The sequence below is a fragment of the Puma concolor genome, chromosome A3 (genome assembly GCF_028749965.1).
Source record: "Puma concolor isolate L17-30 chromosome A3, mPumCon1.1.hap2, whole genome shotgun sequence".
Taxonomy (NCBI): domain Eukaryota; kingdom Metazoa; phylum Chordata; class Mammalia; order Carnivora; family Felidae; genus Puma; species Puma concolor.
Window position 1 is genome coordinate 70,963,027 of NC_141669.1, and position 24,553 is coordinate 70,987,579.

Consider the following 24,553-nt stretch of genomic DNA (forward strand, 5'->3'; position numbering starts at 1 on the left):
CTTGAAGTCATTTGATCCAAGATTTCTCTTAGCTAATATGGTGCTAATTCATATTTATATGCAAATAGTAATGTCCATATATTTTTGACTTGCATTTAAACATTTTCTGATTACAATGTGTTATCCTAAGGAAGAACTTTAATAAGAATTCTCAGGCTTCTTGTGCAAAATACGCTGAGGTAAATAAACAGCCCTCTTATTGTGCCATATGTTTTTATTTAAAAAAAAATGTTTTTTAAAGTCCCATGTAGAACCGTTTTAACTAAGTTAAATCTTAATTTTATTATGTGCATTCATTTGTGATTATTTAACTGAATTTATTATCCCTCCTTTGACAAGATGATAGCATTAAACATACACATATAATTCCTAAATCTCACAAGAGTTGGTTTTGAGTCCAGAAAAGTTCCAGAATACCACAGGTGTTCTGCAGCCCTTGGGAGTTACCAGGGAATTTCATTCATAGCATTTCCTAACAGATCATTGAAATCCAGTAATACATTGTACAAAGCCTGGAGACAGTGGGAGAAAAATCCAGGGGATTTTCTTCAATATTCTGTAACATAGAGGCAATTTACAAAGGTACAGCTTCTACCACTTAGATAGGACTTAGTAAGGTAAACGTATGGTTTACAAGGAGTACTACTAGATAAGAATATGGACTGTGGGGTTCTAATTATAGGGTTTTGGACAAATAATTCATTCTCTTTGGACTTCAATTTTTACTTAGCTGTCAAACGAGCAGTTCAACAAAGGTCAGTTTAATTGAATTATTTGAGATAATCTCAAAGATCACTTTTAGATCACACATTTCTATTCAAAAAACTGGTAGTAATATCCTGGCATGAACAAAACCTGGGATACTTAACCTTTTGTATTATCCTGCTTGGCTGGAAATAGGTTGAAATGAATTTGATCTGTGTTTGGCCTCGTAAAACCCCATTTCACTTAGAATACTTTAAAATTAATACTCTCGATCCCCTTGGATACTTTAGAACTGAAGTTAATTGGAGAGAAAGGAATGGTGTTAGAAACTTCCTGAACTCCCTGCTGACCTTTAAGGCTTGATGAGCATTAGGAGAGAAACGTCCAGATTTCCTTGTATTAACATATGATCTGTGCACTGCAGTTTCCTGACAAAAGGCTAATTGTACATTCAGCTGAGCACTCTTAGATGCAATTGCCTCTGAGGGCTCAGCCAGTTGAAGCTGAAGTTAGCTGATGCAAACAATCACAGGTGTGAAAATTAATAATTATAATAGTAAAACCAGCATGGGAGGAGCCCCTTATTAAATTGGGTGATGGCAAACTTCTTCCTGGCTATTAGAACCAAAAGGAATGATTCCAAAAGGAATGATTAATCAATGCTTACAATTTCATTAATGTTAACTGTTTATTTTTTTTCCCAGGGCCAGTGCAGATGTGCTAATGGATAATTGCTTTCTAGATTTCATTATGAAAGGGTCTATAAAATGTTGGATAATTCTGTTCAGTTCTCACAATTGAGTTCCTCCCACCCAATGAGCTGATGAAGACTTCCACTGCCACAAGATAGATGGATATTAGTTGTTCCAAATGACACCTCTGTTAAATTGATGCCCCTGGGTCCCAGAAAAGAGCAGTCTAAAATATTTAGCATGCTACACACTGAGGACTTTATACTTTCATTGTGGTACCTGGATCAGTTGTACAAAGTATGTAGGTTAAAAGTACACCTTGGAAACATATAAAAAGCAGGCCAAAAAACACTAGCAAAACTTTTCCCCCCTTTCCTTTGATGTTAGTTCTAGCATAGTATAGGTTAATATATTACAACCATCTTGTAACAATTTTTAAAAATAGTTCATTATAATGTGATTTACTAAGTGCCGAAGATACAATTTATCAGCTCAGAAAAGGTTAGTCTACACAATGGATTCCTGAGCATACAAACGATCATATTAATCGAAACACTGTGAGGCTATATAAAATGGTAAGCATGATACCATAAGATTAAGTAGAAAGTTCAGATGTCGCAATCACATTGTAATCACATGTACTCTATTCATTTTGTTAAAACTGAGTTGTATCCTTCACTATGGCAATAATCAGTTGGTAAGTTAATAAGATAAATAAAAATCATTCTTTAATGAAGTTTCTTAAAAATTCAAAGTCTTAGGTCTAAGTTCCTAATATTCTATATTGGGATCTGTGGTTGTAACTTAGTAACTTTTTTTTTTTTAATATCACTAGGCAATTATAATGCAGGGGACCTAGTAATACAGACTTAAATAAAATATTAAGTTACCAGTAATAATAATGACTATTATGCATTGAAGCGTAATATATGCTAGGCATTGTAAGAGTTTCATAGATTGTTATTAATGCTCACAGCCAACCTGCAAGGTATTACTTTCTCTATTTTATGAACAAGAAAACTGATGCTCAGTTTAAGTGACATTCCAGAGTCTCAAAGCTGGTAAATGACTAAGTGTCCACAACTTCAGTGTCCATTCTCTATTTACCTAATTAGGAGAAAAATGGCCCTCACCATATTTATTATAATATCCCAATACATTATTAGTGTGGCACTTGATTGATCTTTATCAAAGTTTTATAGTATCTTTTTGAAGTAGTCAGAAGACTGTGTTTCATTACATTTCACAAGTCTTAACCCCTAAAAGTGTCTAGCAAAGACCTGAATCTTTCTATGTGAAAAAGTAACTCTTAACTTAACTCTCAAAGATTTACTGTAAAATTAGGAGAAGAGAATAGTTCTTTCTTTTAATTACTTTTGTAATTATAATGATTTTAAAACAATCATTTCTCCACATGTACATAGAAACTCAGACTGGCATTTAGTTCTTTTAAACTCACAGGAACATCATGGGAAAAACAATGAAAAAATGTTTGACAACTGCAACTACTACCCAAGTCTTATTAAATTTTGACCATAGAAAGAAGCAGAAATGGAATATTTTACCATAAAGTGGAGTAGTTCAACTATCAAATGTTGAAAGAAACCAAGAAGTAGAATCAACACCTGCTTATCTGGAGCAATTTAAACAACGTCAGGAGGGAGATGGATGGAGTCAGTGCCTGGTCACCATGTTTCCCATGCTTGTGTAGTCTTACATGCTTCCAGTCTTCACATTCTCATCACTGAACCAAACTGTGCTGAGACTGTGAGGCTAAAAACAATCTTGATAATTGAAGCAGATAAAGTTGATGAACTTGAACTTTAAGTTCTACTCAGGCTAGTTGATGGCTTAAGGTTCCCCCACATCAAAATTCTGTTTCTAAGTAGAATCTGTTGAGAATAATATATGCCACAGACAATTAATTGAGAAGTTGTGGGGTCACCTGCCATTTTTCAACATGAATTGTTCAGTTGGTGTAGATTAGCATCCAGCTGATAACTGTGGGTATGGTGCCATTTTAAGACTGTATACTTTAGAGGAAAACAAATGTTAATTGAATATGAATTTTGCAGGTCAGATATACAGATGAGTTCAGTATAATTTAGTGTCAATTTAATTATGTCTAAATGATTTACGAATGAGAGGGCTTTAAAAGGATACGGATATAATAAGTAGGAGTACAAATAGCTAGTTTGGAAAGAACTAGACAGGAAATTTTGAAGATATCAGAGTTATTTAGGGTATTTGAACAATTTTAGTAAGGAATGGGTGACTCCCTGATTTCCTACTTCATAGATTTTTTCACTTGTGATTCATTGTTTAATCTACTTATTCACTGAATATTTAGAGGGTGTTTATTATATGAACTATACTAGGCACTAGAGTAGTTAAAAATAAAATGTTCAGTTATAATACCAAAGGTTATATTAGAGTTAAGCTCAAAATCCCAGAAGATGATGTAGAGGAGCAACACATAACCCAAACTGGTGAGATTAAATATGGCTTCCTGAAAAAAGATAGTGTTTGTTGTGAGTTTGAAGAGAGAGCAAGAGTTAAGTAAAAGAAGCAGAGAGAGAGAAGTCAGTAGCAGTATTCTGGAAACCCTGAGAGTAAAAGAAGCTCGAGGTATCTGGGAATCTGAAAGCAATTAGCTGTGGTGTGAGAATGATCAGCCGTAGGCTGGCTGGTAAGGATGAGACTGGAGAAGTAGACAAGGGGCCAGAGGATTAAGGGCTTGTAGATCATGCAGAAGACTATGCTTCTTCATCTACAAGTAATGCAAAGGGCACAACCTACAAAATTCCAAAGTGGTGCGGTACCCACCACAAGAGACTAAACATTTAATTAAAGCTTTTTAATGCTAATGAGTGTTCTAAATTAGCAACACTAAGCAATATTCACAAGGACTTCAAAGGAAGCAACCCACCTCCATTTAAGCAGCAGGTTTTGCTCCCAATTTTGTTTCATTTCTTTATGCCCTAACCAACCCCAAGCTTCCTTGCTTTTCCCATCCCTTAAGTGACTTAAAAATTCACTTCATAAATAATGGAGGACAATGGACTGAAACAATTCTAACGACTATTGTTTAGTGACATATTCACTTACTTTGCTAAAAGAAATGTTTAATAAAGAAGATTACAGTACTAAATATAGACATTGAATGCAGTTAATAAGCTTTGTTAGGAATATGGATAACAGTAATAATTGAAGGTGTGTGTGTGTGTGTGTGTGCATGTGCGTGCGTGTGCGTGTGTGTGTGTGTGTGTGTGTGTGTGTGTGTGTGTGTGTGTGTTTAATTTAACATGCAGCTAGTCTTGGGGCTGAGCTAGTCATTTCCCACTGATGGAAACAGGCTGAGCCAGAGTGAGCAAGTCTCCTATACCTTAAAATGACACATATTGGTATAGCTTCTAATGAAATAGCATTGCTGTATGTTTTTTAAAATCTTTTCCTGCAAGTGATTAGCAAATTATTTTTAAAATGACTATGGCCGTTATGTGAAGCCATGTTTTTATAAGCAATGATGACTTCTGCTAGGCAATAAGATATTGTAAGTGGCTTTGGATTTATGATTCTGTCTTAAAATTTTACATAATATTGTTGGTTAATTTTTATTTTTCTTTCTAGATATAACTATTCCTATTAAATTGCTACTAATGTCTGTTACCTCTGGTGCATGACTATGGCTATAGCCCCCGGTATTTAAGGAGAAAAATCTATATACATTATAAAGATACATAAAAATTTTAAGCAGTAATACCACTTTATTCCCCTTTTTCTCTCTCATCTTTCTTTCACACTTCGAAGGGTATTTTTTTTCTGGATTTTTGAATTTATCAGTCTCTTCACTAATGACCTACATCCCAATCAAATATTTGTATTTGCAAACTAAATCCAGGCAATGTAATCACTTCTTTTCCTAACTGGTAGAATCCCCTACCCTAATGAAATTTTGTGGGACACAGATGTTCTTTTTCAGTTTGATCGCTGTGTATCCAAAACTCCATTTGTACATTTTTTTTTTTTTTGAGAGAGAGAGAGAGGGAATGAGAGTGCATATGCATGAGCAAGGGAGAGGGGCAGAGGCAGATGAATACAGGGAATCTTTTTTTTTTTTTTTTTTTTTAATATATGAAATTTATTGTCAAATTGGTTTCCATACAACACCCAGTGCTCATCCCAAAAGGTGCCCTCCTCAATACCCATCACCCACCCTCTCCTCCCTCCCACCCCCCATCAACCCTTAGTTTGTTCTCAGTTCTCAACAGTCTCTTATGCTTTGGCTCTCTCCCACTCTAACCTCTTTTTTTTTTTTTTTCCTTCCCCTCCCCCATGGGTTCCTGTTAAGTTTCTCAGGATCCACATAAGAGTGAACCCATATGGTATCTGTCTTTCTCTGTATGGCTTATTTCACTTAGCATCACACTCTCCAGTTCCATCCACGTTGCTACAAAAGGCCATATTTCATTTTTTCTCATTGCCACGTAGTACTCCATTGTGTATATAAACCACAATTTCTTTATCCATTCATCAGTTGATGGACATTTAGGCTCTTTCCATAATTTGGCTATTGTTGAGAGTGCTGCTATGAACATTGGGGTACAAGTGCCCCTATGCATCAGTACTCCTGTGTCCCTTGGATAAATTCCTAGCAGTGCTATTGCTGGGTCATAGGGTAGGTCTATTTTTAATTTTCTGAGGAACCTCCACACTGCTTTCCAGAGCGGCTGCACCAATTTGCATTCCCACCTACAGTGCAAGAGGGTTCCCGTTTCTCCACATCCTCTCCAGCATCTATAGTCTCCTGATTTGTTCATTTTGGCCACTCTGACTGGTGTGAGGTGATACCTGAGTGTGGTTTTGATTTGTATTTCCCTGATAAGGAGCGACGCTGAACATCTTTTCATGTGCCTGTTGGCCATCCGGATGTCTTCTTTAGAGAAGTGTCTATTCATGTTTTCTGCCCATTTCTTCACTGGGTTATTTGCTTTTTGGGTGTGGAGTTTGGTGAGCTCTTTATAGATTTTGGATACTAGCCCTTTGTCCGATATGTCATTTGCAAATATCTTTTCCCATTCCGTTGGTTGCCTTTTAGTTTTGTTGGTTGTTTCCTTTGCTGTGCAGAAGCTTTTTATCTTCATAAGGTCCCAGGAATTCACTTTTGCTTTTAATTCCCTTGCCTTTGGGGATGTGTCGAGGAAGAGATTGCTACGGCTGAGGTCAGAGAGGTCTTTTCCTGCTTTCTCCTCTAAGGTTTTGATGGTTTCCTGTCTCACATTCAGGTCCTTTATCCATTTTGAGTTTATTTTTGTGAATGGTGTGAGAAAGTGGTCTAGTTTCAACCTTCTGCATGTTGCTGTCCAGTTCTCCCAGCACCATTTGTTAAAGAGACTGTCTTTTTTCCATTGGATGTTCTTTCCTGCTTTGTCAAAGATGAGTTGGCCATACGTTTGTGGGTCTAGTTCTGGGGTTTCTATTCTATTCCATTGGTCTATGTGTCTGCTTTTGTGCCAATACCATGCTGTCTTGATGATGACAGTTTTGTAGTAGAGGCTAAAGTCTGGGATTGTGATGCCTCCTGCTTTGGTCTTCTTCTTCAAAATTGCTTTGGCTATTCGGGGCCTTTTGTGGTTCCATATGAATTTTAGGATTGCTTGTTCTAGTTTCGAGAAGAATGCTGGTGCAATTTTGATTGGGATTGCATTGAATGTGTAGATAGCTTTGGGTAGTATTGACATTTTGACAATATTTATTCTTCCAATCCATGAGCAGGGAATGTCTTTCCATTTCTTTAAATCTTCTTCAATTACCTTCATAAGCTTTCTATAGTTTTCAGCATACAGATCCTTTACATCTTTGGTTAGATTTATTCCTAGGTATTTTATGCTTCTTGGTGCAATTGTGAATGGGATCAGTTTATTTGTCTTTCTGTTGCTTCATTGTTAGTGTATAAGAATGCAACTGATTTCTGTACATTGATTTTGTATCCTGCAACTTTGCTGAATTCATGGATCAGTTCTAGCAGACTTTTGGTGGAGTCTATCGGATTTTCCATGTATAATATCATGTCATCTGCAAAAAGCGAAAGCTTGACTTCATCTTTGCCAATTTTGATGCCTTTGATTTCCTGTTGTTGTCTGATTGCTGATGCTAGAACTTCCAGCACTATGTTAAACAACAGCGGTGAGAGTGGGCATCCCTGTCGTGTTCCTGATCTCAGGGAAAAAGCTCTCAGTTTTTCCCCGTTGAGGATGATGTTACCTGTGGGCTTTTCATAAATGGCTTTTATGATCTTTAAGTATGTTCCTTCTATCCCGACTTTCTCAAGGGTTTTTATTAAGAAAGGGTGCTGGATTCTGTCAAAGGCCTTTTCTGCATCGATTGACAGGATCATATGGTTCTTCTCTTTTTGTTTGTTAATGTCATGTATCACGTTGATTGATTTGCGAATGTTGAACCAGCCCTGCATCCCAGGAATGAATCCCACTTGATCATGGTGAATAATTCTTTTTATATGCCGTTGAATTCGATTTGCTAGTATCTTATTGAGAATTTTGGCATCCATATTCATCAGGGATATTGGCCTGTAGTTCTCTTTTTTTACTGGGTCTCTGTCTAGTTTAGGAATCAAAGTAATACTGGCTTCATAGAATGAGTCTGGAAGTTTTCCTTCCCTTTCTATTTCTTGGAATAGCTTGAGAAGGATAGGTATTATCTCTGCTTTAAACGTCTGGTAGAACTCCCCTGGGAAGCCATCTGGTCCTGGACTCTTATTTGTTGGGAGATTTTTGATAACCGATTCAATTTCTTCGCTGGTTATGGGTCTGTTCAAGCTTTCTATTTCCTCCTGATTGAGTTTTGGAAGAGTGTGGGTGTTCAGGAATTTGTCCATTTCTTCCAGGTTGTCCAATTTGTTGGCATATAATTTTTCATAGTATTCCCTGATAATTGTTTGTATCTCTGAGGGATTGGTTGTAATAATTCTATTTTCATTCATGATTTTATCTATTTGGGTCATCTCCCTTTTCTTTTTGAGAAGCCTGGCTAGAGGTTTGTCAATTTTGTTTATTTTTTCAAAAAACCAACTCTTGGTTTCGTTGATCTGCTCTACAGTTTTTTTAGATTCTATATTGTTTATTTCTGCTCTGATCTTTATTATTTCTCTTCTTCTGCTGGGTTTAGGCTGCCTTTGCTGTTCTGCTTCTAGTTCCTTTAGGTGTGCTGTTAGATTTTGTACTTGGGATTTTTCTTGTTTCTTGAGATAGGCCTGGATTGCAATGTATTTTCCTCTCAGGACTGCCTTTGCTGCGTCCCAAAGCGTTTGGATTGTTGTATTTTCATTTTCGTTTGTTTCCATATATTTTTTAATTTCTTCTCTAATTGCCTGGTTGACCCACTCATTCGTTAGTAGGGTGTTCTTTAACCTCCATGCTTTTGGAAGTTTTCCAGACTTTTTTCTGTGGTTGATTTCAAGCTTCATAGCATTGTGGTCTGAAAGTATGCATGGTATGATTTCAATTCTTGTAAACTTATGAAGGGCTGTTTTGTGACCCAGTATATGATCTATCTTGGAGAATGTTCCATGTGCACTCGAGAAGAAAGTATATTCTGTTGCTTTGGGATGCAGAGTTCTAAATATATCTGTCAAGTCCATCTGATCCAATGTCTCATTCAGGGCCCTTGTTTCTTTATTGACCGTGTGTCTAGATGATCTATCCATTTCTGTAAGTGGGGTGTTAAAGTCCCCTGCAATTACCACATTCTTGTCAATAAGGTTGCTTATGTTTATGAGTAATTGTTTTATATATTTGGGCGCTCCGGTATTCGGCGCATAGACATTTATAATTGTTAGCTCTTCCTGATGGATAGACCCTGTCACTATTATATAATGTCCTTCTTCATCTCTTGTTACAGCCTTTAATTTAAAGTCTAGTTTGTCTGATATAAGGATGGCTACTCCAGCTTTCTTTTGGCTTCCAGTAGCATGATAAATAGATCTCCATCCCCTCACTCTCAATCTAAAGGTGTCCTCAGGTCTAAAATGAGTCTCTTGTAGACAGCAAATAGATGGGTTTTGTTTTTTTATCCATTCTGATACCCTATGTCTTTTGGTTGGCGCATTTAATCCATTTACATTCAGTGTTATTATAGAAAGGTATGGGTTTAGAGTCATTGTGATGTCTGTATGTTTTATGCTTGTAGTGATGTCTCTGGTACTTTGTCTCACAGGGTCCCCCTTAGGATCTCTTGTAGGGCTGGTTTAGTGGTGACAAATTCCTTCAGTTTTTGTTTGTTTGGGAAGACCTTTATCTCTCCTTCTATTCTAAATGACAGACTTGCTGGATAAAGGATTCTCGGCTGCATATTTTTTCTGTCTAGCACACTGAAAATCTCGTGCCAATTCTTTCTGGCCTGCCAAGTTTCAAAAGAGAGATCAGTCACGAGTCTTATAGGTCTCCCTTTATATGTGAGGGCACGTTTACCCCTTGCTGCTTTCAGAATTTTCTCTTTATCCTTGTATTTTGCCAGTTTCACTATGATATGTCGTGCAGAAGATCGATTCAAGTTACGTCTGAAGGGAGTTCTCTGTGCCTCTTGGATTTCAATGCCTTTTTCCTTCCCCAGTTCAGGGAAGTTCTCAGCTATTATTTCTTCAAGTACCCCTTCAGCACCTTTCCCTCTCTCTTCCTCCTCTGGGATACCAATGATGCGTATATTATTTCTTTTTAGTGTATCACTTAGTTCTCTAATTTTCCCCTCATACTCCTGGATTTTTTTATCTCTCTTTTTCTCAGCTTCCTCTTTTTCCATAACTTTATCTTCTAGTTCACCTATTCTCTCCTCTGCCTCTTCAATCCGAGCCGTGGTGGTTTCCATTTTGTTATGCATTTCGTTTAAAGCGTTTTTCAGCTCCTCGTGACTGTTCCTTAGTCCCTTGATCTCTGTAGCAAGACATTCTCTGCTGTCAGCTATACTGTTTTCAAGCCCAGCGATTAATTTTATGACTATTATTCTAAATTCACTTTCTGTTATATTATTTAAATCCTTTTTGATCAGCTCATTAGCTGTTGTTATTTCCTGGAGATTCTTCTGAGGGGAATTCTTCCGCTTGGTCATTTTGGATAGTCCCTGGCATGGTGAGGACCTGCAGGGCACCTCCCCTGTGCTGTGGTGTATAACTGGAGTTGGTGGGCGGAGCCGCAGTCAGACCTGATGTCTGCCCCCAGCCCACCGCTGTGTCCACAGTCAGACTGGTGCGTGCCTTCTCTTCCCCTCTCCTAGGGGCGGGATTCACTGTGGGGTGGGGTGGCCTGTCTGGGCTACTTGCACACTGCCAGGCTTGTGATGCTGGGGATCTGGCATCTTAGCTGGGGTGGGTAGGCAAGGTGCACAGGGGCAGGAGGGGCAGGCTTAGCTTGCTTCTCCTTAGGTGATCCACTTCAGGAGGGGCCCTGTGGCAGCAGGAGGGAGTCAGATCTGCTGCCGGAGGTTTGGCTCCGCAGAAGCGCAGAGTTGGGTGTTTGCGCAGAGCAAGCAAGTTCCCTGGCAGGAACTGGTTCTCTTTGGGATTTTGGCTGGGGGATGGGCGGGGGAGATGGTGCTGGCGAGCGCCTTTGTTCCCCACCAAACTGAGCTCTGTCGTCCGGGGCTCAGCAGCTCTCCTTCCCTTTGTCCTCCAGCCTTCCCGCTTTCTGAGGAGAGCTGTTAACTTATGACCTCCCAGACGCTAAGTCGCGCTTGCTGTCGGAACACAGTCCGTCAGGCCCCTCCGCTCTTTGCAAGCCAGACTCGGGGGCTCTGCTTGGCCGGCGAGCCGCCCCTCCGCCCCGGCTCCCTCCCGCCAGTCCGTGGAGTGCGCACCGCCTCGCCGCCCTTCCTACCCTCTTCCGTGGGCCTCTCGTCTGCGCTTGGCTCCGGCGACTCCGTTCTGCTAATCCTCTGGCGGTTTTCTGGGTTATTTAGGCAGGTGTAGGTGGAATCTAAGTGATCAGCAGGACGCGCGGTGAGCCCAGCGTCCTCCTACGCCGCCATCTTCCCTCTCTGAATACAGGGAATCTTAAGCAGGCTCCATGCTCAGCACAGAGCCTGATGCAGGGCTCGATTTCACAACCCTAGGATCATGACCTAAGCCAAAACCAAATGTTGGATGCTCAACCAACTGAGCCACCCAGGTGCCTCCAATTTGTACTATTCTTTTCTGTCGTATTTTATTTAATCTGTATTTATTTCTTAGTCGTAGTTACTTAGCTTCCTCATAAGTTTTATAGAAGAATGGGTATTACTAATGCTTGTAAAGATGTATTTCTGTTCATCACAGAGTTTATAATTCAGTGTCAACCAGTAAAAATTGTCCTCAAATTAAGTTGTGCATGTGTGTGTGTGTGTGTGTGTGTGTGTGTGTGTGTGTGTATGAAGAAATATTTAATGTTTATGACCTTAGTCAGGAAAAAATGGCCCCACAAGACTTGGTGCTTTGATCCTCACTCATTTGGGTCTGGAAATCACTGTCTCAGCAACCCTGGCCTTCATTCAGGAGTTCAAACACATTACCATCAGGCCCTTCCACTTACTTTTTCCTTTTCTCTCCTTGCCCAGTTAACAAAGGCTCTTCTTTAGATTTCAGCTTAAATACCTTTCCTTGGGGTAGTTTTCCATAAAACATATGTGGACTCCTCTGTTTTATGATCTCTTGATCCATCTATTTCCTTTAAAGCATGTTCCACCATTAAAAAATATGGATTCACATTTATTTTTTCCATTGACAAGAATGTTTTAATTACAAGTGACAGAAATTCAACTAAAATAGGATTATATAACATGAATATTACAAAATATCTGAGTATCTTCCAGAATCTAAGGAGACAATATAGAAATCAGATCACTTCCAGGGACTTTGGGTTCTGGAAGCAAGGATAAAACTAGTAGAATTCCCTTCCTCTCTTTCCCATTTATATATAATTTATGCCTGTCTGTGCTTGGCTTCGTTGTCTTCCACTTCAAATGAACCTATTTCATCTGGTGGGCATCACGGTGGCCAGAAGTTTCTGGGCTCTTTCCCATTGTTTTCAGATAGGAAAACCCAGAGAAAGGAACCTTTGGGGCAATTAGGGTTACAGGCCCAACTTTGGACCAATTACTGTGAGCTAGAGAAATATGGAGACTATGACTGGCCCAGTCAGAGAGACAAAGCCTCTGCTCTAGCGAATGGTGCCTATCAACAGAAAAAAATGCATATCTGTGTGACAAAGACTCAATCTAGAAGTATGCTGAACAAATAAAACTTTACTTTTGTGTCATTATTTGTTTAGTATATACTTATATATGTATAAAAAAGTACATTAAAAGTATGTACACAAAAAATTATGTACATAAAAAGTACATAATTATTTAGTGGGAATAATTTAACTCAAGACAGTTCATGACAGGTTGGGAATGTGCCTATTTTCCTTACCACTTTTTTTCCTATTACCTAGTATAGTGCCTGAAGCATTACACATACTTGATATTTGTTTACTGCTTGAATAAATAAATGTATACAAAAAATTTGTTTTAAGAACAGTTTAAATGATGAGGCAATGGATTCTGTTAGATACTGAGAATTTTGTAGTATAGTGAAAGGCATGATGTAATTCTAGCATTCGGTTTGTATGTATGCTCATTTTTGGGTTCACTTGCTTGAAACTTTTAAGTCTTACTTCAAGCAATCAGGCAGTGAGACTTACATGGGGAGAACATTAGGTGAACAGATGTTATATTTCCAATGAGCTTGTCCTGCTGAAATCAAATGAGTTATACAGCTCTACTTTAAACCCTGTAAGCCTAGCTGAGGAGATGTTAGATAATTCTGACCCTAAATATTTCCCTCTTTCAATATGGCAACTTCAGATTTGCCATTTAGAATAGCCTTAGGCTATATACTATTTGATATATAAAATGTCCTTCTCTCTATGTGTGCATCTGAATATGGGTAACACTGACCTGGCCGACAAAAGCATGGGAAACAAGATCTTCCTGAGGATCATTTGACTGCCTTCTATCAAGTTATTTCCTGCTGGATTGGTTTTATTACATTCCTGGGAGCCTAATATTTGTGAGAGTTTTAATTCCCCTATTCCCTTGTGAGGTTATTCTTGAGTCTTAATCACTTTCTCAAATTCAACCATCAGGTCATGGTTGAATTTAACAATACTATACAAGATGCAAGTGATTGAAAAAAAGGCGAAAAGGTAGCCAAGAGAGAAGAGGTAGTCTACAAAATTAAGAGGAGTGACCTGAAACTTTTCATCTCTAAGGAAAAGAAAGAAAGAGGTGGAGGTGGAGGGAAAGAAGAGAGGTGGGATTGAGAAATTAACTTTTATGGAGTATCTACTGTCTGTCACGTTTTGCTAGATATTTAAAAAAATAAGTTTTATTTATTTTGAGAGAGACAATGGGCAGGGGAGGGGCAGAGAGAGAGATCCCAAGCGGGCTCCACACTGCCAGTGTGGAGCCTGATGCAAGGATCAAACTCACAAACTGCAAGATCATGACCTGAGCCAAAACCAAGAGTTGTTGGCTTAACTGACTGAGCCACCCAGGTGCCCCTCTGCTAGGTATTTTATATATGAGGATATCTCTAATCATCTCTTTAAACCAGTGAGGGTACCTCATATATCAGTATAGCAAATAAGAAAATGGAATCTCAGAGAAACTAAATAATTTCCCCTCATTCACACTAGTTTTCAAGTTCCTGCTAGGGCTACTTCTTAGGGAATAAGATTTAAAAAAAGGGTGGGTGGGGGGTGGAATATCTGGGTGCTCAGTTGGTTAAACATCCAAATCTTGATTTCGACTTAGGTCATGATCTCACGATTTGTGAGATGGAGTCCCGCATCTGCTCTCCACTGTTAGTGCAGAGCCTGCTTAAGATTCTATATCTCCCTCTGTCTCTGCCCCTTCCTCATTCGCACACTCTCTCTCTTTCTCAAAATAAATAAACTTAAAAAAGAGTAGAGACAAAAAGATAAAAGAACCTGATGAAAAGTTAGTTAAAAAGGCACCAAAGAAAGCTGTATAGGTAGCTATGTTTCCAAATTAAACTCTATTTTAATTTAGATTTTCTAGTTGCACCATGAAGCATCCAAAAGTACATAATTATTTAGTGGGAATAATTTAACTCAAAAGAGGCAACACATTAGAAAGGATCTGGTTAGTTGAAATAGTTATTACATATGAAAGAGCTTAACTTGCCATTTATGCTGGAGACATTTTTCTCCCTGGGAAAATCTTGAATGATTGAGTCATTCAAATAAAATAGAAGATTCTAAATTCACTCCCTTTGGGTGCCTCAGCAGCAATTAGATCTCTTTTGAAAGGGAATATACATGTACTTCTTAAAGGGACTGCTAATTCCAAGTATGACACCAAAACTCTTGCATGGAATAGACCCACTTTGCAAAGTATAGTGATATCCGTGTTGATATAATCCGATGTTGTTATTCAGTGAATCTAGTTTCTGCAGGTTCTGTTGTAATATAGTCTAATATTATACATAGTAATTACTGGGCCAACATCTAAATACATGCTCCTTCTTATCCACCCACACCTAGATAGTTCTTTTATTATTTTGAAAATTAAATCTTAGTATTCTTTTTAAGTACTAATTCTTTAGGCCTTTTTGTTTTATGATCCCTTTCAAGCATCTCATTCAAAATGTTTCTTCCTTTTGTCCTCTTACCTTTCACCTCTGTCCATTTTTTTACACTTTAAAAATCAATGTTTTAAAGTCAATTGCTAGTTAAATGACGGACCTATATTTATGTTTAAGTAGGTTAGGAAATACATCCAGAGTACGGTTGGCTCAGACTCAGTGTTCAAACCTTGTCTTCTGCCAGAAAACAAGAGCTGCAGTCCTACCTTTTGATGTGACCCTAAATGTGCCAGACACTACTCTGCATACCTATCATCTCCCGCCCCTCATCTTCCTCTACTGAGGTTTTCCAACTTTGTTCAAGAAGAGAGTGTGCCCGGCTCAAATCCTCCAAGTAGAGCTAACAAAGCTGAGCGCAGAGAGAGCTTCAGCCTTTGATCTTTCCTTAATAAGCTGCCCCAGCCCCAGACTGCATATATCTTGTCATGTGATAAATGATCATTTACTTTATAAAGTGGGATTCTGTTGAATGTGGCCTGATAAAAAGTTAATTAATCATCAATTCCTCATCTTAGTGGTCTTAGCCCCTGAGACCTAGGCTCTATCTCCCCTGTAATAATTTAAGCAAAAGGATATCTGAAAGCCCACTTTGACAAGTAGCTTCAAATATATGTGAATGATGTCCTCTGTTTTTATTTTAAGTTTTTATTTTAATGCTAGTTAGTTAATATACCGTGTTATATTAGCTTCAGGTGTCATAATATAGGTGAATGATGTCCTCTTAAATTGTGAAATGCACAACTCATGTCACTGTACTCAGGAGCCCTCCAGCCAGGGCAACTACTCTGTGATTCTTTTAAATTTTTTTTTTCAACGTTTTTTATTTATTTATGGGACAGACAGAGACAGAGCATGAACGGGGGAGGGGCAGAGAGAGAGGGAGACACAGAATCGGAAACAGGCTCCAGGCTCCGAGCCATCAGCCCAGAGCCTGACGCGGGGCTCGAACTCACGGACCGTGAGATCGTGACCTGGCTAAAGTCGGACGCTTAACCGACTGCGCCACCCAGGCGCCCCTCTCTGTGATTCTTTTAATATGAGGCTTCAACTTGAACTTCTCTAGCATATGATCTTTTATTCTTTCCCCAGTGCTTCCCTTGGGTGATAGCCACCATTTAGCCATCTGGATTGACATCCGATGATCATGTTCTTATCCCTATACCACAACAGTGCACTACGTAGAAAAAAAAAAAAAAAAAAAAAAACTAGAGTCTCTTATCTTCTATGTACAGTACAAAGAAATGTAAATTAGTGAATGGGTTGTGTTTTCTTTTGTCTCTGAAACAGTCCCTTTCTGTGACATTTCCCTTTGCTCTTCTTTAACCCCAATCATGTTGGTAGCACCACTGTCCTCTCTCAGCTCACTCCCTTATTGTGATTCTCTCTAGAAAAGATGTGATTTTGGTTACTTGTTCCACAAAAGGCATATGACTCTGTGAATCACATATTAATTGAGGGCATAGTATGTGATAGACACTGAGAAATAGCAAACAAAAGAGATGTGGTTTCTGCCTTCATGAAGCTTATATTTATTGAGGAAGAAAGACATTGATGAAATATTTTCCGAGGGACCTGAAAATAATTATAATACTTGGTGACGATAGAAGAAGGTAACTTAACTTCAATCTCAGAGTACATAAAATGCTTTCTTAGAGAAATGACAAGTAAGCTGAAACATGAAGTGTTAGTGGCAATTGCAAAGAATAATGGTTTATTTTCAAATAGACAGAAATGTGGTTGGGAGAACTAGGAGTAGGAAAGTCTGAGGAGCAGAGAAGCTTCTAGCTTAGAGGAACAGAAAGGACAAAAGAAAAAAGGCTCAACATAAAACTGGAGATGTAGGTAGGAGCCAAACCACACAGTGCCATCTGCCAAGATCAAGTCCATTTTAAGTGGTATTCAAATTGTCAAATAAAGGAGCTTTCCTCATATAAAGGTCTTTCAAACATCAAAAACCAAATAGAGTGTTTTGGAGATTGAGAATTTCTCTGTGCTAGGCTAACCCTCTCAGGAAGATGCCTGAGTTTTCCAGGTCACAATAGAAAAAAACTGAAATTGAGTTGCCTTTGGCCTCAAAGTCTAGAATTTGAAATATATACTTTCTCCAGAAGCCATTAGTTATAACTTAGGTAACTGATTGTCTGAGAAACATATTTCTCTCAAGAAGAATACATGATTCCACCACCAAAGAATTGAATAAACTAGTGAAAATCACTTTAATATACTGAGTTCCAGTTTCTTCATATGTTTATTGGTGCTACTACAACCTGCTCCCAGAGTTCTATTGTGATTCTATATACCAACCAAATTACTAGAAAACTTTGAAACTATAAACTACCCCAAAAATGCCAGGAGTTACATGAATGCCACATTTATATATAACCTTTGTGTGAGAGTGGCTAACAGTCCAAAGGACCTAGAGTTATGATCATAATAGCTTAAATTTGTTAAGGTCTTACTATGGATCCAGTCCCATGTAATATTCTGTTACTGTTCCATGTTAGAGATACAAAAATTTGAGGCTTAGAGAATTGAATGAATTGTTCAATTTTATAGCTAAGAAATAAATGGAGTGGCTTTAAATCAAGTAGTTAGTTTAAAAGTTACATTTGACATGAGCCCCTGTTCAGAAATGTAAAGTTTGTCTGCAAGTAGACCAACACGAAGTGTTCATATTTTCTTCTTCTTCCATTTATCAAAACCTTATGCCTATAAAGGATGTAAAATGCATTCACATTAAGACTTAGGTAACTTGTGTTTTAATGTTTCCCCTGTGGAGTCTAAAACATTATTATAGGAATATAATTAACAGTAGAATGACAGATAATGTCAAAAGGTGGGAGAGGCAGTAGGCCACACTGCAGCCTTGATGAGGCTTTAAAATGACCTTGTATGTGTGGTTGCTAGTTACTTACAAGGGAGACCAAACATATGGACTGTTGGATGTCTCCTTTTTCCTTTTATGAGTCTGGGGGAAAATAGTTCTTTCAATATAAAGCTGCGTTTAGTCAAGAAACAAAATAATGGAATGGAGAATTGACTATGGTTTAATTTTCTTTTTGTGTAAAAAATAAAAGGCTCTTATTGGACAATTTTAAGGCCCCATTTACTTCCTTCTTGAATCTATATAAATTATTTTTTATTTTTTTTAATTTTTGAGAGACAGAGACAGAGTGTGAGTGGGGGAGGGGCAGAGAGAGAGGGAGACACAGAATCTGAAGCAGGCTCCAGTCTCTGAGCTGTCAGCACGGAGGCCGACATGGGGCTTAAACTCACGAACAGTGAGATCATGATCTGAGCCCAAGTCAGACGCTTATCTGACTGAGCCACTCAGGTGCCCTGAATATAAGGGCACCAGAGATTGAAAGATAGTCCAGATGAGAGATGTTAGTAAACTAGGGTCCATGGTCCAAATGCTGCCTACTTGCCTGATTTTATTAAAATAATTTTATTGAAACACAGAAATCCATCTGTTTTCGTATTGTCTATGGCTGCTTTTGCACAATTCCAGAATTGGGTAGTCATCGCAGAATCTTTATGGCCCACAAAGCCTCAAATATTTGCTATCTGCCTACCACTATTCTGTAAATAGATACTATACGTGTTACAGAAAGACAGCTGGCAGGTCACTCTGAGAGTTACGTTATCCAAGAGGCCCAACAATAAAAACCTAAGTAAGGAAAAAAAAGAAGGCAATGGAGATGTTGTTGACACAAGAAGCCAAGTGGATTGGGGAAGCAGAGTGCATTTATTATGCAGAGTATGGTGAAGGAGGCAGAGTGTGCTCAGGGAGCAGGTGGTAGTTAGGGGCCTGTGTAGTATAGTGGAGCAGCATATAATTAAAGAGTAGAGTGTGGTCAGGCCGTAGGAGCCAGTTGTAGTCAGGGACAAGCTTGCAGTCAGGGAGCAGAATGTAGTCATGAAGCAGGGTGGGAGTGTAGTCAGGAAGTGTGGGTAGTCAGGGAGCAGGGGAGTTAAGAGGTTGAATATGGTCACAGAGAGAGTGCCATCATGCAGGAGGGTGTACTCTGGAGCAGAGTATCATCAGGTGGAGGAATGCAGTTCACAGAGCAGAGTGCAATCAGGGAGCAGGTGTATCCAGGAAGAAAAATGTAGGCAGAGAGAAGGGTGTAGGCAGGGAGCTAAATGTAGTCTTGGAGCAGAGCGCAATCAGGGAGAAGGGTGTAGGCAGGGAGCAGGATGTAGGAAGAGAGCACAATATGGTAGTGAGATGAATGCAGCCATGAGCACAGTGTAGTCAAAGAACTCAGTGTTGTCAGGGAGCAGAGTATATTCAGGAAGCAGGATATGGTCAGAAGCAGGGTGTAGCCAAGGAGCAGAGTGCAGTTAAGGATTAGGGTACTGTGAGGGAGCAGGAAACAGCCAGGTGGTAGGATGTAGCAGGGTGTGTAGTCAGGGAGCAATGTGTGGTCAACATCCTGGATACCGTCATGGGAAGGTGTATAGGCAGCGAACAGAGTGTAGACAGCGTGTAGGGTGTAGTCACAAATAGACTGAGGTTCAGGAGCCAAGTGTAGTCAGCGAGCACAGTGTGGTCAGGAAGGACAATGCAAAGAACAAGTTCACTTCAGGAGCAGGATGTAGTCCAGGACCTGGTGCGATCAGGGAGTGGGTGTGACCAGGAGCAGGTGAAGCTGCTGGTGGTAGTCAGGCAGCTGTAGAGCCTCAAAAAGTCAGAAAGCTGGCGTTGGTGAGATTGAGATACCAACTCTGAGTTTTAATTCTAGGTCAGTGTCTGTTTACCCTCTGGGCTCCCCACCTTAGCCCTACATAGAGAGGCATCAAGTTCCTATTTTAAGCAAGGCACTGTGCTTAGTGTTCTTCCACCTGCTGGCTACACAATTGCTTGGACCAAGGACAGGTGTTATTATGGCCTAAAGGAAATCAGAGAGCTACAAAGGTGGAAACTTTTGTGAATGATGCCAAGGTACTGGGATCCTGAGAGAGCTTGACTCTGAGTTTCTACGCTTTGTGTTTATGCAAATAATAATAAGAATAACTATGAAACGTAATATATGTGTACCTGCCAGCCTTTGCAACTGTGCATAGTTAGGTGAAACTTATTGTGTATCATGAAAAGAATAGAGTTTTATTTAATGAAATATAATGCTTTATTCAAAATCATTTGTCAGCTTCAGAGAATAGCAATAATGTTGTACGGTAAACTAAACCTTGAGTAGCTGGAGGATTTTCCCCCATACTGACAGCTGTTAATCAGCACTATTACAATATACCCAATCAAAATTACATACTAAATTGCCTTTGATGCATTCATAACTATATTTACCAGGACTTTAATACACAACCCACAACACACACAAGCACCTTCGTACACAACACACAGAATCCTCCCACACATGAGAAATTGGAAAATAATTTGAAAAGTGGATATTAGAAGGCAGATGCTGCAGTGAGGTTTTTGAAAAACATTTTCATGTTACATCTTGAGATAAATGTAGTGTGTGTTTTAATTTCTGCCACATATGATATGCATTGTAATAAATAGTTCATCTAAATGTGCTGAGTAAATCCTGCTAGTAGGAAACATTTATTGCCTCATGAAATGAAAACTGAGTGAGGCTGTCTAATGGAAGAACAATTAAACCGTTTGACTAAGTTGTTAGAACCAATAGCATTTTCTTGGACACCATGGACTTGTAGGAAGGTATATTTTCGAGGTAAGCATTCACAAATGCACGCACACCTTACAGTTATCTATCAGCACATATGTGTGTGAAGTGACAGAAGAGAAGGAAGATGTTCAGTCTGCTCTGATCACTGAAGGGTCTCTGACATTGCTGATAAAGAAACTTGGTTTTTGTTAGTCTCAAAATGTATTTAGAAGCTTTAACACTGCTGGCCTATCAGCAAGCAAAGGGAGTAGTAGAGTCAAAACCATAGTCAGGACAAACATTTAAAAATGAGGACAGTAGTGAGGAAATCTTCAAGAAAGCACCTCATCCACTGTCCCAGTCTGTCCCTTAGTCAACAATAGAATAAATACGGTGGTCTCCTTGTGGAGAGACCACTTCTCTGTAGGTTTGTTTGGCAAGTTATATTTTTATCTCCATACTTTCTACAACTTTCAAATGATATCTTAGGTCTTTGAATGCCTTGTTCTCCTTTACAAAACTATTCTACTCAAATTAGCATAGTCACTGACCCACACATACTTACAAGATCTTACCTCTGTGCAATTTCTCTTTCATAGAAAAATTTTCCCTCTTCACCTATTAAAATCATTCTTACTTGAAGACTCAGTTAAAAACTGACCTGCTCTGTAAAACTTTCTTTGAATACCCAAGCCTAAAATGATGTTTTCTTTGAGTATTTGTTTTACTTCTTGTGTGTGCCTTTGATCTACATAATACCTGAAACTAACCACATTAGTATGGCCTATTTCTTTTTTTTTTTTTTAATATATGAAATTTATTGTCAAATTGGTTTCCATACAACACCCAGTGCTCATCCCAAAAGGTGCCCTCCTCAATACCCATCACCCACCCTCCCCTCCCTCCCACCCCCCAGTATGGCCTATTTCAATTTTACATGACTCAGTCATGTTTACCAAGATTTGGTCACTCATTCTGCATATTTAAATCTGTGATACCACAGGGCACCTGGGTAGCTCAGTCAGTTGAGCGCCCCACTTTCGCTCAGGTCTTGATCTTGCAGTTCGTAGGTTCGAGCCCCATGTTGGGCTCTGTGCTGATGGCTCAGAGCCTGGAGCCTGCTTCAGATTCTGTGTTCCCCTCTTCCTCTGCCCCTCCCCCACTCATTATCTCCCCCTCTATCTCTCTCTGTCTTTCTCTGTCGCTCAAAAATAAATATTAAACAATTTTAAATACGTAATAACAAAAGCTATGATTTTTGTGAATATAGAATAGTGTTAAACAAACATAGTCTCCAGATATTTTCCCCAGTGAGATTTATGTGTCTGTATTCTAAATTTAGGGTACAGGAGAAGGAAGTGGGCAGAAGGCTAGTCAGAAAAATAAAACTGAATTTCAGTGTTATTACAAGAGAAAAGAATGAAGTGAATCACAGCAGACACAGCCTAGAGCAAGATCAGCCTCCCCAAGCAGTTTCCACCTGCATGAATGGGCTATTTGCTGTCTGACTTACCTCCCTAAACTTGTTGCAGCAGAGCTGGTAATTTTTTTTTTTTTTTTTTTTTTTTTTTTTTGTCATTGCCTTCTTCCCTCATTGGATTCTGAACAAGATTAATTCTTATTCATTCAATTTCTTTATCTTATTCAGGGAAACAAAATTTGATAAACCTGAGAATCAAAACATTCTTTCCAGGGCCATCTCCCCACCACTGACTCCGACTCCAGAGTTGGGTGTCCGACTTTGGCTCAGGTTGTAATCTCACAGTTCGTAAGTTCGAGCGCCACATCGGGCTCTCTGCTGTCAGCACAGAGTCTGCTTCAGATTCTCTGTCTCCCTCTCTTTCTGCCCCTCCTCTGCACACACCCTCTCTCTCTCTCAAAAATAAACATTAAAAAAAAAGAAAGAAAACACACACACACATTCTTCTCTCCCTGTCAGATTATCTAGAACAAAATATTCTTGAATTTCCCTACATTTTTAACAAAAGCCTATTTTCTGCCCCTGACATAGTCTGTATGGCTTCTCTTTTTAAGTGTCTTATAGAAAAAAATATATTAGGTGGGAAACACTAAAACTTTACTCACCCTTTTTCTTGTTTTCACAAGGTTAGATGTCAAAATCAGAACTTTAAAAAAATGTTTCATGGAGTCATCAAATGCCAATTAACTTTTACTGATTCATCTTGGGAGTCTGCCCCTCCAGAGACTATCTTATTCAGTTTGGACTATTTAAAAAAATCATGATTTAAGCAGTAAGCATATATTTGTCACAGTTCTAGAAGCTGTGAAGTCCAAGAGCAAGGTGCCAACAGATTTGATGTCTGGAGAGAGCCCTCTTCCTCATTTGCAGACAGCTGCCTTCTTGCTAAATGTATCCTTACATGGTTGAGAGAAAGAGCTGTGCTCCCTTCATCTTTTTATAAGTCACTAATCCCATGATGGGGGTTCTACCCTCATGACCTCATCTAAACCTAATTAAGACTCCCAAAGACTGCAACTGCAAATACCATCATACTGAGGATTAGCCTTCAACATTTAAATTTTGGAGGGACATAGACCCTCAGTCCACAGCAGATATCTTATACAGTTTGAAGATAGGGATCCGATCATTGCCTTTGCCTTTGTCTCTGATTTCCCTCCACCAACCCCCAGCTTCAAGCACACTACTTCAGTCATGCCCTTTTCATCTAGCTAACAATGAAAAAGTCTTACGGTATACCTGTAACTGTCCAAAGTGCTGGAGACACAGAGATGAATTAGTATCAGGCATCATGTATGAAGGTACTCACTTTCAAATTAGAGAGGCAGAAAAGCACACAAATGGTTACTATTCAGTGTGAAGAATACTAGAATAAGAAGTATGTTTCAGGTGCTGTATGAATACTAAAAAGGAGTGACTAACTTCTCTGTTCAAAGATGAGTCATTCAGTAAGGCAGTAACCAGATGAGAATAAATGAGTGGGAAATCAGATCATATCATACTAAAAAGTTTATCCTTTTCTTATAAATGATGGAAATCTGGGGATGAAATTTTATATTTGCATTAGAAAGTAGAGAAGTATATCCATCCACCTGATCAGTCAATAGATGTTTCCTGATAATTGTTTAAATTAAGGAAGCCAATACAAAGGGACACATGAAAGAGAAATTCTTGGTTAAAGAAATAGTTCTTTTTGGCACTGGAATGATAGATACCTGACTTTATCCCATAGAACGATACATTAAAAGGTGTAAATTTTAATGTACACAACAGAAACAAAAACAAAAGTAGATGACCTAAGTAATTTTAGAAAAAAATATCTGTTTTGACTGGAAAGTGTAAACTGTAAACCATAAACCAAGAGAACTATACATAAACACTGTGGTGTAGTTAGTAAAGTTGTTTCTTACAGGAGCACAGACGAACAATTCTGAAACCACTATATGTGTACACTGAGGATGAACAAATAAGTAAACGGCTGGCAGATGGCAGGACCCAGGTTTCTTACTGTTGGAGAAGGAATTTAAAGATAAACAAGAAATTAAGGCTAGGATAAATTTTTGCTTTGGAAGTAGAGTCATAGATAGCATCATGGCCTTAAATTTTGCTTCATATGTATACAGAAGGATAGATACAGAGGCAATTATAGATATATGTAGATACAGGAATTAATATGCATAAATATATTACTTGTTCTGTCCACTGCTAGTTTCAAGAAATAGTGAAACCTGAGGAGCAATGAGCACTCCCAGCATGAAAGGTTCATCTTATGTTTTCCCTGCACTGGCCCTTAAATCAGCCATTTCTCCAAGAAGTCCTGGAAGGTACTATTGTATATTTTCTCTGTGTA